This window comes from Lagenorhynchus albirostris, chromosome 7, assembly GCF_949774975.1.
Source record: "Lagenorhynchus albirostris chromosome 7, mLagAlb1.1, whole genome shotgun sequence".
NCBI lineage: Eukaryota > Metazoa > Chordata > Mammalia > Artiodactyla > Delphinidae > Lagenorhynchus > Lagenorhynchus albirostris.
The window spans coordinates 36,403,794-36,418,778 of NC_083101.1; the positions used below are offsets into that span (position 1 = coordinate 36,403,794).

A 14,985-nucleotide genomic window follows, 5' to 3' on the forward strand; every position below is an offset into this window, starting at 1 on the left:
CACCAGCTTTCCTAAACTCCAGACTCTGGACTCTAGGAAGGATCGTAGCCAGCCCCTCGTTGTGGGCTAAATTAGAACCCAGACCCTCAGGCAGCAGCTTGTAAAGTAAGCAATCAAACCTCTTTCATGGAAAGCCTAGGAGGTGGGCGTTTTTTTGAGCTCCCTCTGTGCTGAGCCCTGTGCAGGAATAGCTGCGGGGAACGCTCAGGCACGGATAAGGAACGGTTCGTTTGTTTGCTATAGTACTGTGGGTCTTGTGGACACCGGCCCCATTGTCTTTCAGAGCTAGGTGTTTTGCGGGCCTGTCCCTCAGGTGGGAGTCTTAAAAGTTGGGGGGCTAGACACCTTGTTTTTAACCCAGTGAGACCCATTTTGGACTTCTGACTTCCAGAACTCTGAAATATGTGAGTTAAATAATAAGTATGTGTTGTTTTAAGCCACTAAGTTGGTGGTAATTTGTTGCAGCAGCCATAGGAAAATAACATAGAGAAGTGAAGGGGTGTCATGGAGACAACTTGGAGTGGTGGCATGGTGACAGTCTGGAGAGTGCCTACCCAACTCACAACTCCTGTTCAGTGCCAGCCAATATTTCTTAGAGGGAATAAAGGTTCAGAGTTGTCAAATTTTTCAATTTTCCAAATAAGGTGAAAATACAGATTTCTATGTGGAAAAAAAAAGTTGGGCGGCTAGATGTGTGGTGCAAACCATTCACTCCTCATAAGCAGTGAAATCACCTCCTTTCAAAACTAAGGAAATAGAAAGGTTGTGGAAGTGAATTGCTCAAGGTAACAAAACTTGCCATCAGTAATATTCCTTCCTTCCAACCTAGGACTTGCAATAGGAAAAAATTAACTATATGTGTGAATTTTATAAGGCGAGACAAATTGACTATCAAGTTACTACTCTGAATTACACCCAGAAAACAAATATGCCCAGTATGGTTTATGCCGGAAAGATCCTGGTGCTGTAGGAGGTGTCACATCTATGCAAACATTACACTTCAGAGCAAACAGAGGCCTGAAATTGCAAAAAAGAAGCTCAAAAGTTTTGGTGGTTTAAAAGAAAAGTCCCACATACCATGAGGAAAAAATCTGCTTTTTGATGAGGAGTTATTTACTGAAAGCCAGGGCAGGATTTAACCATTCATTTATTCTTTAATTTGTTCATTCATTCAGCAAATGTTCCCTAAACATCCCTTGAGGAGCTTACTTCAGCCATGGGTCAGAAGAGTAACCAGTAAATAAAATCTATGTGAGACAGAATGAACTAACTGGACGAGGCTCCAGTATAGAATTAGGAGAGCATCCAAAAGGAATAATAATAACTAATCTTCCTGGGCACTGACTACGTTCCAGGCGTCTTCTTATTTTCTTTTTTTTTTAAATTGTAAATCGTGTTTTTAAAATTTATTTATTTACTTAATTTATTTTTGGCTGCGTCAGGTCTTAGTTGAGGCATGCTGGATCTTCGTTGAGGCATGTGGGATCTTTTGTTGCGACGTGTAGGCTCTTCGTTGTGGTGTGCGGGCTTATCTCTAGTTGTGGCGTGCAGGTTTTCTCTTCTCTAGTTGTGGCGCGCAGGCTCCAGAGTGTGTGGCTTCTGTAGTTTGCAGCACGCAGCCTCTCTAGTTGAGGCACGCAAGCTCAGTATTTGTGGTGTGCGGGCTTATTTGTCCCGCGACATGTGGGATCTTAATTCCCTGACAAGGGATCGAACGTGCGTCCCCTGCATTGTAAGGTGGATTCTTTACCACTGGACCACAAGGGAAGTCCCCAGGTGTCTTCTAAGTGTATTCGTTTATTTAATCTTCACAAAAACCCTGAGGTGAGCAGTAGTATTCTCCCCAAATTTACCTTAGAAAATTCAGGCACAGAATGGTTTTGTCACTCACCAAAGGTCACAAAACTAAGTGGATTCAGGCCACCTGGCTCCGCAGCTTTCATCTTTCATGGCCTCACTCCAGCTGCTGAGAGGACAAGGCAAGTGATGAGGTCACATCTAAGGGATCAGGGAAGGCTTTGTGAAAGAGATGGTATTTTAGTTAAGCCCTGAAGGTGAAGGGAAAGAGCATTCCAGGTTGAGAGAGGAGATACAGAGATGCTAAAAAAAAAAAAAAAAAAAAATGTATTGGGAGTAAGCATCCGGCTGGCAGGAGTAGGTAGACAACGTGGATGGGGAAGGTGAGGTCTCTGATAAGTTTGCATGTTATTCTGAAGGCGCTGGGAAGTCAGAGTTTTTCTGAGCAGGGAAGTTCTCTATTCTAACACCTTCTATCTATCCCTTCAATCAATATTTGTTTAACATCTAATTAAACACCTGTTTGAACACCTAATATTGGGTGCTGGTAGAGGGGGATCGTTTCTGCTATCAAAGAAGTATACCTTAATTGATGACAGAAGAAATAACTTTTAAAAATTGTATACAAAGCTGGGACGAAGTGAGAGAATTGCACTGACACATATACACTACCAAATGGAAAATAGCTAGTGGGAAGCAGCCGCATAGCACAGGGAGGTCAGCTCGGTGCTTTGTGACCACCTAGAGGGGTGGGATAGGGAGGGTGGGAGGGAGACGCAAGAGGGAAGAGATATGGGGATGTATGTATATGTATAGCTGACTCACTTCGTTATACAGCAGAAACTAACACACCATTGTAAAGCAATTATACTCCAATAAAGATGTTAAAAAAATTGTAGACAACTTAAAAAATATGACACAAAATGTGTTCCAAGGCAGTACATGCTGGATTGTTCAACAAACCATTTTGTGAAATTTGGCAAATTTCAGGGTCTGTTATTTTGTGTGTGTGTGTGTTTTTGAGAAGCATTTCTTCCTTTTTTTTAGTATTTATTTATTTATTTACTTGGCTGCATTGGGTCTTAGTTGTGGCACATGGAATCTTTCGTTGCAGCACGCAGGCTTCTCTCTAGTTGTGGCACGCAGGGTCTAGAATTTACAGGCTCAGTAGTTGCCACACATAGGCTCTCTCGTCATGGCGCGCATGGGCTCTAGAGTGCATGGGCTCCAGAGCTTGTGGGCTCAGTAGTTGCGGCGCTCAGGCTCAGTTGCCCCACGGCCTGTGGGATCTTAGTTCCCTGACCTGGGATTGAACCCGTGTCCCCTGCATTGGAGGGCAGATGCTTTTTTTAAAATTTTATTTATGTATTTTATTTTTGGCTGCGTTGGGTCTTCGTTGCTGCATGCAGGCTTTCTCTAGTTCTGGTGAGCAGGGGCTACCTTCATTGCGGTGTGCAGGCTTCTCATTGCAGTGGCTTCTCTTGTTGTGGAGCACGGGCTCTAGACGTGTGGGCTTCAGTAGTTGTGGTGCGTGGGCTCAGTAGTTGTGGCTCACAGGCTCTAGAGCACAGGCTCAGTAGTTGTGGCGCACTGGCTTAGTTGCTCCGCGGCATGTGGGGTCTTCCCAGACCAGGGCTCGAACCCGTGTCCCCTGCATTCCAGGTGGATTCTTAACCACTGAGCCACCAGGGAAGTCCCTCAGGGTCTGTTAATTATCTCTCGGGCTTGGGTTGAGGGTTTGCAAGGGTAAAGTTGGAGAGCAGTCTGGGAAGCCAGTTGGAGCAGTTTGTGGTGCTACATATATAGCTAGCCCTTGAGCTACAGAACACAGGAACAAAATGGTTAATGTCGGAACCGGCTGCCTCAGCACCTTCACCCTAATCCACATCATGGCTCAGGGAGAGGAGAATTCCTGTAATCAGAGACTGGGAGGGAGGCACTGGCTATAACAGGGGCCTGGTCCCATGATTCAGGGTGAGAAAATTCCAAAGCCTCCCTCCTAGATCAGTCTAATTGTATAGGTATCACTGGGGAAAACTGTCCAAGATTTGGAAATGGACAAGAGAGATTACTAGGTTTCCTTTCAGTGGAATGCTTATTGTTGCCTGCTGGAATCTCTGTCATTTTCTGATTCTACAGGTTTATGCAAATTGATTTCTTATTGACCAGGCTATTTTCCATCTCTGGAGGAGTTGAAGTAAATTTGTAAAAAAGTTTATAGTAATGCAAAAGGTTCTTGTCCTTAGCAATGCAAGTGAATTTTGTCTGGTGAAGATACAATTGATTTCTCCTCTGTAGAAAAGGTAACCCCAAACATATTTTATTGCATGAGAATATTAACCAGTTTTGCGTGTATTAGCAAAACCATTTTATCTTTTGTCATTGCCTCTCTGTTTCTCAAATTCTCCTTTGAAACAGTCTTAACATCTTACTGGTGTCTTCATTAATTAATGGGTACCAGTGTGATACCCACTAACTAATCTTTGACTCATTCATTTTATAACTGTGTAACCGTTATATTTTTACATTTTAAAAAATCATACTTTAACACTGTTAACTCCTGCAGGTTTTCCAGCATCTAGGTTAATCAGAAGAAAGGAATTGCCACAATTTCCATTACTGAGCCAAAAGTAGTTTCCAGAAATTCTAACTGTGGTGCTCGTTGGCAATTCTTTGAGAATCCTAAATGGAGTTCTCAAACAGATGCTTTATGAGAATTTAGAAAGAAAAAGGAAAAAAACATTTACTATTATATTGCCAATTACTGTGCTAGGTGATTTACATATATTATCTCAACCCTTGGGAAATTTTTGAAATAGGTATTATTGTCCTAATTTTTTTTTTTTTTTTTTGTGGTACGCGAGCCTCTCACTGTTGTGGCCTCTCCCGTCGCAGAGCACAGGCTCTGGACGCGCAGGCTCAGCGGCCATGGCTCACGGGCCTAGCCGCTCTGCGGCATGTGGGATCTTCCCGGACCAGGGCACGAACCCGTGTCCCCTGTATCAGCAGGCGGACTCTCAACCACTGTGCCACCAGGGAAGCCCTATTGTCCTAATTTTGCAGGTGAGTAAACAGGAAATATTTGATTAAGTATGGTAGCACTCATCTGCAGATCAAGTCACGTAAGTGGAAAATTACAGTAATGGTTCATGAACCCTGGCAGTTAAAAGGGCACATGGTAAATAAGGGTATAAAATTCAATAAAGATGTGAGTGAAAGGATAACCAGCAAGACTAAAGTCCTAAACAAGAAAAACTGGTGCCAGTGCTTGGGCCGGAGCTCTTAATTACATGGGTACAGCTTGAAGCCTTCTTCAGATATCCTGTTTCTTTAGACCTCATTTAACAACAGACCTGCCCACACACCCACCCTCTGCCATCTGCCCTCCTTCCTGAGAAGAGAGAGTGAATTTAGGGACCACTTCAGCTCCTGCCTTCCTACATCACTCTCAAAGGGATGTGTTGTCCACTCCCACAAGGCAGCCCCACTGACCATGGGGCTGATGGCAATGAAGCAGCTTCTTAGAAAGATTGGATCCACAGATCCACTGCGTCTGTGATACTTTCTCTCTGAATAAGATCTGATGCAAAATGGCATAATGCTAAAATTTTAAACCTGGGTTGTTATATTCTTCTTTAATTGCCTCTTATATTTCATACAAAATAAGTTTATCATTAAGAAGAAAAGGAGAATCTGGAGGGAAAGAGGTTTAACTTATTTGTTTTGATTTTGAGCCATGCTCTAACAGCAGAAACAGAGGCAGAGGGAGAGCAGGGACAGTGCCAGGTGCACTTAACAAGCCCTGGGGATCTGGTGCTGCCCCCGCTGCTCCCAGACCACTGGCTCTTCTCATTCGTGTTTGGCCTGCTGGTCAACAGCCCTTTTTGTCTTCTACTTGACAGATGCCTCCTGCTTTTGGACACTGTCTCTTAGGAAGTACAGGACAGCTCCTGGAGACCCTTCAAGAATAAGATCTGCTGCTTTAGGCCACAAGAGTCTCTTCAGGCCTCATCTCCTCCTCTGGTTCTCGGGTCCTGACTGCAGGTCTCCCTCCACTCTACCATCCGTCTCTTCTATTCCTCCCCTCTGTGTCTGCATGCTTTATTTTATATTCTCATAAATGTGTCCCCCATCTCACACACACAGACACACACACACGCACACATACACAGCCCAGACCAGTGTGTTAGGGGTTCTGCAACTTATTTACAAGTATTTGTTGGTAAAAACCACAGCCTGAGGCTTCCTGCCCAGTTATGCCTGATGCTAACTCATCCCCTCTGCCTCTGGAAGCTGCTGCTGTAATCGTAAACGGGTAGGTGGGAGCCACCTGTTTCTACTTCCTCATCACATTCCGGTGCGTCTGCCCAAGGAGTTTGAACGAGCTTGGGCTTCTCCAGCAGCACTTGAGCACAGTTCTGGGAAAGCAGCCTTCGTTCCTCCCCGGGGCGCCTATTTCCTGAACAGTGGAGAGCTCTCTGCCGGCTGCATTCAGAACCCGCTGATGTTTAAAACAGGTATCGCCATTGCCTGATAAAAGGAGCATCTATCTGTAAGGGCCTCCAGGTCTGTGCAGCGTGGGTGGTTGAGGGAGCCTGAAGCAGCAGCAGGGAGGGGGCCCTGCTCACCCGCCGTCCCTGGAGCACTTCCCGGGGCCTCTATTTTCCCGTCACCATTACCGGAGGAGGCTCAGGTCACTCTGACACAGTGTGGTGCCTCAGGAGCCCTGCCTTCTCCCTGGGCTCCGTCCACAGGTGTTAAAGGTGAGAGGTTGACTTCACCCTCACCTGGCGCCCATGTTGCCTTCTCATCCATAGTCTATGATGATAAGCTGTGACTGATGCCCCTCTGACCCAGGCGCCCAGGTCTGCACTCGGCCCTGGCAACTCACCAGTTGGCTCCCTGTTAACAGCGGGCAGGACGGCAGGCCTGTCGCGCCCTGTTCTTTAGGAATCTCCTCGTTCTTCTGGGCCGCCTGACTCCCGGGCTCACGTTACGCTTCCTTTCTGAAACCCTGAGCTGTTCCCACCGGACTTCCCAGAAGCCTGGTCATGAGGCTTTGGCCATTTCTATTTTTAGTTCTGGGCTCCAAGAAGGAAGGAGGACAGCCAAGCACGGCAGCCTTTCTCTCGTGGAGGCCGAGGGCCTGACGCAGGGCGGAAGGGCAGGGGGCACAGACGGGGCTGCTGCAGGGGTGGACGAGGGTGGGGAGACAGGAGGGCCCTTGTCCTGTGGGGAGGAGGAGATGGGTCCGGGAGCCTTGAGATGGGGCAGCACGTGCTGGCGGCCAGGGAGGGTCCACGTGCCCCAGCCTGCTGGGGTCCATGAGGAGCCTGGGAAGGTCACTGCCAACTCTTAGGAGAGCCATTTCAGGAGGGTGGTGGGGCCTGAGGACAGACCGGGGAAAGTCAGGAACGAGCAGGTGGCTGGCAGACAGAGACCCTAAGTGTACCCCCTTCTCCCAGCATGCTGTCGTGAGGAAGGAGAGGCACAGCACTGACATGCGAGGGGCACGTAACAGGGAGAACTGGTCTGCACGGGTTGTGTTTGGTTTTGCCATAGAGAAACATTCTGGTACTCAGAGAGGAAGCCCTTGGAGAAAGGTACAGACTGAAAAGGTACTGACAAAGCCGAGTCCCCAGATCACGCTGGAGGTGGGAGGCACTGTGGGAGGGCAGGCAGCGTGTGGAACCCTGATGGGCACAGGTAAAGCTGGGCTGGGGCTCTTGGCTCAGCCGAAAGGTAGCCTCTCCTATGCTATCCCCAAATCTGAGTCTTGCCATCTTAAGGGGGCCTGGTCCTGCAGCCCAGGGCAGCCTTGTGAGAAGAATGTGGACCCCTGAGGAAAAGGAAGAGAGGGAGTGTGGCTGGCTGGCCAGTCACTGTGAAGTCCTGAGCCCATTTACTCATGCAGCTGCCCTGAAAGGGGAAACAAAGGGAGAGAACACACACACACACACACACACACACACACACACACACACACACACACACACACACACACACACACGATGGACAAACCCACAGAGCAGGCATGAGTCAGTTTTTCTTTCAGTCACCTATAAGGAAGAATCAGATGGAAGGCAAGAAGACACCCAGGGTCTAAAATAGATCCACCGCCCTTTCTTACCTCCCTCCCATTGCATGGGGGCAAATGCAGAGCAGAAGAAAGCCTCTGACTCGAGGCCTGGGATTTAGTACACCCCAACTAGGTACCTCGGTAAACACTTGACAGAGCTTCCTAACCAGTGCGACTGACCCTCTCAGCCCTGGGAATGAGTGGCGTCTGGAGTCAACTGCCTTGCCTGGGTGCTCAGAGCCTAGAGCTGTGCCAGGCTGTTCGCACAAAAAAAGGCACTCTAATACCTGCTGAATGAATGACTACCTGAACGTATTCATCTATTGCATATTAGAAGAAAGATTTATAACTAGCCTGTTAACCCTACTGAGATCATAAAAGGCACCCTTGAATGAGTGACTAAGTGTATTTATTGTGCCTTGGAAAAAATATATATAGGGCTTCCCTGGTGGCGCAGGGGTTAAGCATCCGCCTGCCAATGCAGGGGACACGGGTTCAAGCCCTGGTCCGGGAAGATCCCACATGCCGCAGAGCAACTAAGCCCGTGCACCACAACTACTGAAGCCCGTGCACCTAGTGCTCGTGCTCTGCAACAAGAGAAGCCACTGCAATGAGAAGCCCACACACCACAATGAAGAGTAGCCCCTGCTTACCGCAACTAGAGAAAGCCCACGCACAGCAACGAAGACCCAACACAGCCAAAAATTAATTAATTAATTAAATATATATATATATATAATTAGCAAGTTAAACCCATGATTTCACAAGTGTCTAGGACAAGGCTAATTAAAAAAAATAATTGATTTAATTTCAGGAAAAAATATAAGTAAAATAACATTACAAGCAGATAGGGCAGTCATCAGACCAAGATGCACCGTTTCCCCCATTGCCTGCATTGCTCATGAGGGCCTTGTCACCATTCTGTCCTGGTTGGGGGAAAGGAAAGAAATTCACTGAGTGTCAGGTACTGGGTATACATTTGCATCAGTGTCTCCTTCAACCTGGTACCAGCCCTCTGAGTATTATCTCTTCAAAAGTACTGTCAGCCTTAGAAAAGTTAAGTAACTTGTCCAAGATCAATCAACTGTAAATGGCAGAGCAGAATTCAAGCACAGCTCTGGCTGACTTCACAGCCCTGCTCCTTTCACTATCCGCCAAGCAAGGAGAAGGGTGAGTCAGTCTATAGCAAATGTTCAGCTTAGGGTAGGAAGCAGGAGGGAGTTTCCTTGGAAGGTTCTCTGTCTCTATGAAGTCAGTGGTGAGTCCATCTGCTGAGCCACTGTGCGGAATTGGATAAGAAATCACCCTGACTTATAGAAAATTAAAAGAACTGGGAAAGGAAGACACTTAGAGAGTGTGTAACACCCATGGCACCCCACGTCAGGAACTAATACTTAATGGATTTGTCCACTGCAAGATACCTTTACACTTATCCCCACATTCAAGGGAAGTCTCAAGTTTTCACAAATCCTCCCCTCCCCTTGGGTAGATGCTCGTGTAGTGGGTTGAATGGTGGTCCGCTGTGTTAGTTAGGGTTCACCAGAGAAACGGAACCAATAGGATGTAAATATATATAGCGAGAAAGAGGTTTATTTTAAGGAATCGGATCACATGATTATGGGGGCTTGGCAAGTCCAAAATCTGATGGGGGAGGCAGCAGGCTGGAGACTCAGGAAAGAGTTGTAGTTTGAGTCGAAAGACAGTTAGGCTGGAGACCCAGGAAGAACAAATATTGCAGATGAAGTCCAAAGGCTGTCTGCTGGCAGAATTCCCTCGTGCTCTGGGGAGGTCAGCCTTTGTTTTATTCAGGCCTTCAACTGATTGGGTGAGGCCCACCCACAATATGGAGGCCAATCCGTGAATAATGTTTGAGCACATATCTGGGCACCATGGCCCAGCAAAACTGACACATAAAATTCACCATCATATCCCCCTGTCAAATTCCTGGAACCAGTGAATGTTACCTTATCTGGAAAAAGAGTTTCTGGAATTAGGTATCTTGAGATGGAGAGATAGATCATCCTGGATCATCCAGGTAAGCCCTTAATCCAGTGACAAGCGTCCTTACAAGAGACACACAGAGGGGAGATGCACAGGACGGAGAAAGGCCACGTGGAGACAGACAGGAGACGAGAGTGATGTAGCCACAGCCAAATAAGCCACTAGGAGTGAGAAGAGGCAAAAAACGATCCTTCCCTAGAGCCTCCAGAGGCGTTGCAACCCTGCCACCACCTAGATTTTGGACTTCTGGCCTCTAGACTGTGAGGGGATACATTCCTGTTGTTTGAAGCCACCCAGCTTGCAGTGACTTGTTACACCTGCCACGGGAAACTAATTCAGCTGGACAATGGTGAGAGGCTCCTCTCCCTCACTTCTGTGCTGTGGTTCCTCACCCTTGCACCTGCACACACAAGGAGTTTCTAGCAATTGCCACCAGTTTCTAGCAATCTGCTTAGTGCCTGCCCCTCCTCTACTTTCTGGGTGCAAGGGTCCCATTGTGCGGGATATTAGAACCAGAATTTAACTGTGGACCCTCTTAAAAATGTACACGGTGTCATTTTTTGGTCTTTGCTGTGGAAGAAGCCATAGGCCAAATGGAAGTAAGGCAGAGGCTGAATTTGACACAAGGAGTTACCAGTCGTTATTTCATCAAAACCATGGACCCAATGCTTAGTTGTGTTTGTATAAGAAAAGATAAGGAACAATGATGTTATGTTTCCCAATCTAGAGTAGTTCAAGTTTACATAAGTGTTAAAACAGTACTAGAAAAATGTGAAGTGAGGCCTGATTTCAAATCCTGCATCTTAAAAGAAAAAAAAAAATTCACACTGCAAAATCCACTTCAATAATCAAGATAGTTCATCAGTATAGATTTGTATTTATTTATCAACGTCTCATATTCTTTGAGTCTGAGTATGCTTTCTCCACATCTGACTTTCTTTTTAAAAAAAAAATCCTCTTTCATATCTTTGATATAGTTGTTCTCACTTTCAATAATCCAAAACATGTTGAATCACTTTTAATAGATCAAATAATCTTCTCTAGACATAAAATCATGAAGATTAAGACTGAGCTGAGGGCTTCCCTGGTGGCGCAGTGGTTGAGAGTCCACCTGCCGATGCAGGGGACACGGGTTCATGCCCCGGTCCGGGAAGGTCCCACATGTCATGGAGCGGCTGGGCCCGTGAGCCATGGCCGCTGAGCCTGCGCATCCGGAGCCTGTGCTCTCCAACGGGAGAGGCCACAACAGTGAGAGGCCCGCGTACCGCAAAAAAAAAAAAAAAGACTGAGCTGACCTTCAGCACCAAAGAGACCATTCTGCCTTTCTCAGGTTTCTTCAGCCTTCTCATAAATACCTCATCCCAACCCATTTTAATTTAATTCACATATTGAGTGCCTACTATGTGCTTGGCACTATGCAAGATTCTGGAAATACAAAGATGAACAAAATAGCTGTGGTGACCCTAATGGAGTTTACAGTGTACTCCCAGTGCCAGCCTGTTGAACTGTCGTGCACTGGAGCAGCGGTTCTCAAAGTGTGGTCTGGGGTCCGCCGGGAAGGGAGGAGGGGTCCCTGAGATGGGCTGTGTGTGAAGCCCAAACATACTGCTGTGTTCATCATAATACAGCCTATTCTCATTTTTTTGCAGTACGTAGGGTCTATACAGCTGTGAAACAGCGAGTTAGTGAATACCGAACTGTTTATCACCCCTAAGAGAAACATAAACTTAGGTTCCTGTGAGCCCCTGGTCACAACATTTTTGTCCACTGGTCAATATATAACCTTGTTTGGTGTGTGTTTCTGTTTAAAAGACACCTTAACGTGAGAGAATGGGAGACTTGTAACCCGTCTCCCACCTACCTCCCTACCTTCCCCGGGAGGATATCATGGCATGATTTCTTAGGCCTTCCAGGTTCTGAGGAGGAAGGGGCTTCCTGCCCCAGTCCCCTCAAAATAGGGCTGCAGAATGTGAAACTCCTTGCTGTAGCCTAGAATAGGCTCCACAGCAGTGGGGTGTCCCACATCTCACACTGCAGTCAACGGGCCCTTTTCGTCTCTGTGTTGTCCTGTTTGGTGTGTGTGACAAGGACCAAGGGAGTTGGCACCATAAAAGTGGCTTGTTGTATCTTTACTCTTCATCTGGTCAGGCCCCATCTTCGGCCTGCTGTGTGCTTGACAACTATGAGCAACCAATGGGCAGCTGTCGCCTGGGTGCCCTGCACAGGGACTCTACTCATGGCTGAGCCGTCCGGCCCCCAGATACCCAGAACATTCTCCGAGTCAGCCCTCAGAGCTGAGCTTTAGTGACAGAGACTAGAAAAGGAGGGAGAGTGCTTTTTAAAATAGAGTTTTTAGTTAAGTGAGGAAAAGCAAACTGGATGTGAGGAAATGGATGGGAATGAAGAGTGGACAGTTAACAAAAAAAATGCTGCTGAGGGTTATGTATACCCTTCATCATATTTGGGAAATGTAAGAAAAATTGTAAGAAAAATTTTGAGTTATTTAAAAATTACTCTTTGGTGGCCCCAGCTGATTTCTCTAATTGCAACACTGCTACAAGTTCAGACCATGGCTTGCTTCATAGTCTGTAAATATATAATGATTAACTAGGAATTTTTGTGCCTGGAGGGAGATCCATGATGCCTAACCCTCTTGAACTTCCCAACCAAACTGCAGAAGACAAGTCTATTATTTTTTATGGAACTGCAAATTCCTTAAGCTTTCTACATATGGTGAAAGGAGAGTGGGCATAATACTTTAGCAGAATTTCTCAGTGGAAATATTCCTGCCATTTGGGGCAGAATTTTTTAGTGTGCAGGACAGTTTCTGGCATTGCAAGAAAGTTCTTTTTACCCAGTGAAACCAAAAGCACCTGTTCTTCATTGTGACGGCTAAAGATTACCTGCCCCCGTACACATTTTGGAATACACCCCTTTTGTGTATGGAATTGCCTCCCTTGAGAATGACTGCCATCCAGGAGAAGATGGAGAATATCTGGGAAATTCAGCCCAAGCCTCCCTCTGCCTAACCTTATACTGTTTACTTCACTCCTGCAGCCACCCCATGTTGATGGGGCCTGGTGAAGGGGCCCCATACTGAGAGGCAATGTTATGAACTAAACGTTTGTGTCCCCCCCAAATTCATATGTTGGAAACCCCCCCCCCAAATATGATGTATTCGAAGTGGGACCTTCAGGACATAACTAGGATTGGCTGAGACCGTGAGAGTGGAGCCCCTCATGAATGGAACTAGTGCCCCTATAACAGTGAGGGGAGGACTTCCCTGCTGGCGCAGTGGTTGAGAATCCGCCTGCCAATGCAGGGGACACAGGTTCAATCCCTGGTCCGGGAAGATCCTACATGCTGTGGAGCAACAAAACCCGTGCGCCACAACTACTGAGCCTGCGCTCTAGAGCCCGCGAGCCACAACTGAGCCCGTGCACAATTACTGGAGCTCGTGTGCCGCAACTACTGAGCCCACGTGCTGCAACTACTGAAGCCCGCACACTCTAGGGCCCAAGTGTCACAACTGCTGAGCCCCCGTGCTGCAACTACTGAAGCCCACGCATATAGAGCCTGTGCTCTGCAACAAGAGAAGCCACCACAGTGAGATGCCCGTGCACCGCAACAAAGAGCAGCCCCTGCTCGCCACAACTAGAGAAAGCCTGAGAGCAACAACGAAGACCCAATACAGCCAAAAAAAAAAAAAAAAAACAGTGAGCGGAGCACTGGCTTTCCCTCTGCTCTCCACCACGTGAAGGTACCACAGGAAGTGGAGATGTCCATAGTCTGCACCTCGAAAGAGAGCCCTCATCAGATCTTCAGCACGCTGCCACCCTGATCTTGGACATTCAGCCTCCAGAACTGTGAGAAATAAATTTCTGTTGTTTATAAACCACTATGTGTTATGGTAGTGCTCTGGTAGTTTGTTACAGCAGCTCAAACAGACTAAGGCATCCCAGGTCCCAAATGGCAAGTTGGGTCAAATCTCCTCTATTTTTGTCATCCCTTTTAACCTGTCAACACCCCAGAGCACACTCCAGATTTCAGCCTAGAGAGGGGGAATACAAGTCAGGCTCCCCTGATCACTGTCTCCCCACCCCACTCCCACCTTCCTCCCGCCATCCAATGGGGCTGCAAGAAGTGGACTTTTCCTCTCTCGCATGAATTTCCCCTGCCTCATCTCCTTGCTGTGGTGGCATTTGACCTCTCCCCATCCCTGGGGTCACAATGGCAGATGCAGTGGAGGAAGACAGGAGAGAGTGAGTCTGGAGGCATTTAAAATTTTTATTTTAGGTGTGTTGCATTCTACCTTTCGAAAATCTTGGTATCACACTTTGGCAGTGGCCAGGGGCTCCCAGTTTGGGAGGGAGGCTGGGGTGGTGGTAAGGTTCTTCCCCTCGCCCAGAGGTATTTCTACCTGCTTCCCCAGTGGACCTCCCTGAATTTGCCTGGCAACCTGAGCCTGGAGGTCCTGCAAAACACAGTGAGCAGCTTCTATGGAGGTGGGAGGAAGCAGTGCTTGGAAGGGGGCTTCGGGATGCTGCTAACAGTCCATTTTCACCTGGGCAATGGTTACACGGTGTGTTCACCTTGTAACGATTCATGAGCTGTACACCTTATGATTTGTGCCCCTTTTTTGTATATGTGTTCTACTCCAAGTGAAAAAAAAAAGTTTAAAATTTTCCTTTGGTCCACTAACAAAACTCCAGCCTTAACTAGAATATAGTAACTCAACCTAATCACCTGAACTTATCAAATTAGCACTTCCCTCTCATACTATCCCAGAAACTTTAAATATTGTGATATTTTCTTTTGTTAATCATTTAAAATTATGTCTATTATTCTATTCTAAAAGTACTGTATGCTAATTATAGAAAATTTAGAAAAGTATAAATAAGAAAATTACAATCTGCAATTTTACCACCCAGGCAACCACTGTTATTTTCTATTTCCTTCTTAGTTTTTTTAATACATACATAAACTTTATATATAGTATATATAAACAGATTTTTTTTTACAATATTAGGATCATTTTATTTAAAAATTTTTGAAGCCTACTTTTTTCACTTAATACATTGTGAACATTTTCCCATAATTTACTATAG

General features: G+C 46.5%; 1 protein-coding gene and 1 long non-coding RNA gene across 2 annotated transcripts in view; one reads left to right on the forward strand and one right to left on the reverse strand.

Annotated features, from left to right (window-relative positions):
• Window positions 1-6,825, reverse strand: part of LOC132523523 (uncharacterized) — a 35,049-nt gene extending 28,224 nt beyond the window's left edge. Inside the window, exons 1-2 of the long non-coding RNA XR_009541551.1 lie at window positions 6,689-6,825; window positions 1,892-2,048 (exon numbers count right to left, since the gene is read on the reverse strand). This is a non-coding gene — a long non-coding RNA (uncharacterized LOC132523523). The remainder of the gene's footprint in view (window positions 1-1,891; window positions 2,049-6,688) is intronic.
• GNE (glucosamine (UDP-N-acetyl)-2-epimerase/N-acetylmannosamine kinase) overlaps window positions 1-14,985 on the forward strand; it is a 103,226-nt gene that overhangs the window by 18,487 nt on the left and 69,754 nt on the right. The window lies entirely within an intron of this gene.